Consider the following 4,786-nt stretch of genomic DNA (forward strand, 5'->3'; position numbering starts at 1 on the left):
AGAAGGTTTCCGCGCTCCAACAAGACTGCTTCCATTCGGCGAGTTAAAAGGGCTATTAAAAAACACTTAGGGGCGATTGGCATAGACGTGTGAATTTCCAGGGTCCCGCGGACCGCCAATAAACCGTACGCACCTCCCGGCAGCGAGTTGTCCCGCCCCCGTGTTCACTGACCCGATCATTTCCTAACGGTCATCGGGGTCAGCCAGTTCAAAAAAAATAGAAAACGTTACAACTTACTTTCCGTCCGTTTCCGATGTCTGACGTACTGTCAAGGGCAGAGCGCGTAGCGCGCGACATCTGGGGGTTTCCTCGGCTGAAGGATGGTCAGGCCCGGGCTATTAAAGCTGTCACGGAAGGCAAGGATTGTTTTGTCGGCCTTGCCACGGGCCATGGGAAGAGTATTTGCTACCAGATACTTCCATCCCTCGCCAAGGAGCCGACGATGGTAGTGGTCATCTCGCCACTACAAGCTCTTGTAGCAGACCAGGTAACATAGTATTCTTTTGTATTTTTAGTACGTTTCATAAAACTTAAAAGCGGATGTCTTTTTTACGTCTGCGAGTTTGAAAAGTAAACGCCCCCCTCCCCTTTGTCAACCCGACTGTTCTACAAATTACACGATCAGTCTTTAGTGCAAGACCTTACGAAAATAGCTGTACTTTTTTTGTGTCAATAAAGACCTGTATAACTTACACAGTCCATGTAACTTATTTATACTACCTTTATAATTTGCACCCATTTCTATAGATTTGAACAGCGATTGTGCTCCAAAAGTTTAAATAATGGTAATATCATAATCAGCTTTTTTTCTGATATCCTTCGGCCAGGTACGCCGGTATAACATCAAAACAGGCTACAGAGCAGTGAGTCTTAGCGGCAGCGATGCCATTGCAGCATTCCGTGAGAACCCTGACCCTGGCACAAGATTAGGTAATATTTTCTTTTCTAATTTTTTGCATATATTATTTGTCATGATACTGTGACATGAATCCCATGAAGGAGGTAAGGAAACCTCCTTGGTCACATAGAGCAAAGAGTGTTCAAAATGTAATACTTGTATGTGAATGCATGAATATATCCTATGCTGATCATATACCTACTATCATATACCTACCAATGTTTGTACCTACCACTCATTTCTTTGAGTATGATTTCAGTATGATTTCAGTGTTGTACTTAACCCCATATACTTACAATGATGCACATTTGAAATCAAGTTGCACACTTGTGGATAACTTTGTCTAATACATTTCTGTATACTTCAGTTTTCATGGCACCTGAGGATGCAACCTCCACAGCAGGAAGGCAGTTCATTGCCAACACCCCCATCAAACTTGGATTGGTTGCCATAGATGAGGCTCATTGTATCCCTGAATGGTATGTAAGATGCAGTATTACATTGTTACTGTTTTGGCTGAAATTTCCTACTACCGGCAGTAATATACTGATAACACATCATAATAAGACAAAGGTACAGCACAATCTTCTAAAAAAATAGCATCATGCAAATGATGCTGCTTGATTAAGAAACCGGTACATGATGAGTGACTATTATTCTAAAGTATGCATCCATAACTCAACAGTACAATCTTTGACTTTCAACACATGCCATCTCATATCACATCTTTTTACATCATATCACAAACACTGTTCCACACTTCCATGGCACACTATGAATATTAAAAAGGCTATGTAGACCATTTTCAATATTTCCAGTACAGTACAATACAATACAATACAATACAATACAATACAATACAGTACAATGACATAGTATATTACTCTCATTACTTCACACAGGGGGGAAGACTTCAGGAGGGCTTTCAGGATGATTGGGACGTTGCGGGCAGTCATACCAGATGTGCCATTTATGGTCACGTCACAGCGACCGCAACAGAAGCTGTGAGGTCAGCTGTGCAGACCGAGCTGCACCTGACTGGTGAAGTGGTGATGGGCGACCTTAACAGGGAGAACATCACCATTTCCAGGATACAATCAACATCAATGACGGTGCATATTATACATTGTCCTCTCTTTAAAAAAAAATGAATATACTGAAATAGTATAAAAGTTAACAGTCAAGTGTATACACAAGTATAGTTCCCTTTGCAATTCCTCATCAGCATGAATTTTTAATGGAAATATCACACAGACAACACCTGTACATGTATGACAATGCTTCATCAATATAGACATTCTTTCATGTTATCTTCTACATTTCAGTCCGACTTCCAACCACTTGTGGAAGACTTACAGGCCTCAGGGAGGGACACAAAGAAACACCTGATTTACCTCCCCACCAAACAGAAGTGTATGGCCATGTTCGAATTACTTCAGGATGCTGTTCAAGGTCGTGGCCTGGTGGAGGTGTTCCATGCAGACCTGTCCCCAACCAAGAAGAAAAAAGTCCTGGAAGGATTGCAGGCTGGGGATGTAAGAGTAGTCATCGCCACAGTAGCATTCGGCATGGTAAAAAAAGCTACATCTGTCATCTATATGTAGTTTGATTCTGTCACACAATGGTAATCAAATAAAAATAATGGTGACAAGGATTGTGAGAAACTAATCACTGCATCCTTGCTAAGACTTGAAGTTTAATATTTGCCCTGTTGTGTTATATTGAAGGACATATAGTGATGGCATGTCTATGGCCAAACACTACTTCTGTCCAGATGGTACTTTATACACAATATTGATATCTATTTTGTTCAACAGGGCATCGACATTCCTGATGTTTCCTGTGTCATCTCATATGGAGCACCAGCATCAGTAAGCCAACTATACCAGGTTAGTCGGGAATCTGTCTCAAACAATAACCTAATATTAAGAAGAGTTAAAATGAGGGATGATAATACTAAAATGGCAGAATAAGATATTAAACCGAATTTTGGAAGTGTTATAGATTACACATTTTTTCTTCAATTTTCACCTTTGCTATGGAACATCGAACTTCCCCATTCACAAAGTTTGTCAACAGTTCATGATCACCCTTAAGCAATACATGTTTTACAATCACTCCCTCTTTGCCATGTAAGGAAGGTCATGTTGCATTCCAATTTGTGTTTCAGCAAATGGGACGTGCTGGAAGAAGTTCTGAGGTGGAGGCTGCGTACCTTGTGTACCACACCACAAAAGAACACGAGAAGGCGAAACCAGAAGTGGCGTCAATACTGACTGAGGAGGGCTGTCTCCGTAAGGCACTGCTGAAACACCTGGGGCAAAGTGACATGCCACAGCAGGACCAGTGCTGTAGTAACTGCGGAGGCCTGACCCAAGATGCAAGCTGTCTACTCTCTGAGCGACTACCACCAGCTCCTAAAGCAAGAAAGAAGCCTAGACCACACAGGAAAAAAACAGACAATGGTGGACAGTTAAAGCAAAAGCTACAACAACTGCGTGACCAGGAGTTCAATCTGCAGCCTCAGTTTTGTTTTTTTGGACCCTGTGCCACGGTGGTCAAATCTGGGCTGCAAAGTTCCCACATGTCATAGAATCCGAACTGTGTTCGATCGTGTTCGATCTGGGGAATTCGAATCGAACCCGCGTTCCATTTCGGGGTCACCTGCGGCCATTTACCATAAAGCGGCAAAACAAGCCCTTCTGCCTGAGTGCCTTGCAACAGATAAAAAACAACACTTTTCCATAGATACAAACAGTTTCCTGGACAGTACATGTCCGCTATCATTTTTTGTGGACATGTAACATATAGCGAAGCTATAGTCGTATCCTTGGGTGACCTTGAATGCTGTAATGATTCTTTACATCTGTATGAATAACACAATGCACACTTTCAGGTGATATGACATGTCTGCAAAACTCGTTCAAACCTGGAAGCATGGAGAGTCAAACATACCCCATTTACGGCTCAAAATGACTGTCACGGTTGTCCCGAAAATCGTGTTTTAGGGATTTTTCAAAAATGGCCTCAATTTTGAATTATGGGTATTTTAGTGAGAAAAATGTCAAAAAATGCCATTTTTTCACCAATATGTTGACAAAAACTAGACTTAAAATCAGAAATTAAAAAATCCCTAAAACACGATTTTTGATCTTATTCCTAGTCGTCGAAAAATACAAAGATCGGGGATCTGGGGTAATACACGAAGCCAGGTTTGAACGAGGTATGCCTAAAAACATGACATAACATGTGCTCGGAAACCCGAAAATTATCGTCTTCCTGAGCAAAATTTAATAAAATCAGTGATTTAACATAAAAAGCTAACATTAAAAGGATGTTAAGACGATAATTTCTTTTCAATTTGACGAAACTTACCACTAAATACTATTTGTTTATTTTCAAATATTTTACTGGTAGTCCAAAACAGGCCAAAATAGCGTCTTGTAACCCGATACCTTTTAGAACGCGCCTAGCAATGGGAAAGAATGCCGTAGTGACAGACCGCCGTGTGCAGTTATGACAGATGAAACTATAGACAGACTGCTGAAATACTGTCACAGGCTCCACACCAAGGAAGACGTGAAGTCTGTCAAGGGGGTCTCAAGTACCATGGTGGACAGCATCTTGGCTGCAATCGATGAATTCTTCCCTGAAAAGAGTAACCAGAGAAACCCACCAAGGAGACAGGGAAACCCACCAAGGAGACAGGGAAACCCACCAAGGAGACAGGGAAACCCACCAAGGAGAGAGAGAATCCCACCAGTAAGAACAACCCAGGGAAACCCACCAGAAACCTTGAGAAGGAGCAAAAGACAGCAGAGAACCCACTACAGGAGATTACAAATACATGTCTAGGTCACCCTATGTAATAAATAACATACATACAA

General features: G+C 41.6%; 1 pseudogene; it reads left to right on the forward strand.

Annotated features, from left to right (window-relative positions):
* The first annotated feature begins 443 nt into the window (after positions 1-443).
* On the forward strand, positions 444-4,661 carry LOC109462491 (annotated as a pseudogene).
* Positions 4,662-4,786: the final 125 nt, after the last annotated feature.

This window comes from Branchiostoma belcheri, unplaced genomic scaffold (genome assembly GCF_001625305.1).
Source record: "Branchiostoma belcheri isolate BF01 breed outbred unplaced genomic scaffold, Haploidv18h27 scaffold1170, whole genome shotgun sequence".
In the NCBI taxonomy this organism is placed as follows: Eukaryota; Metazoa; Chordata; class Leptocardii; order Amphioxiformes; family Branchiostomatidae; genus Branchiostoma; species Branchiostoma belcheri.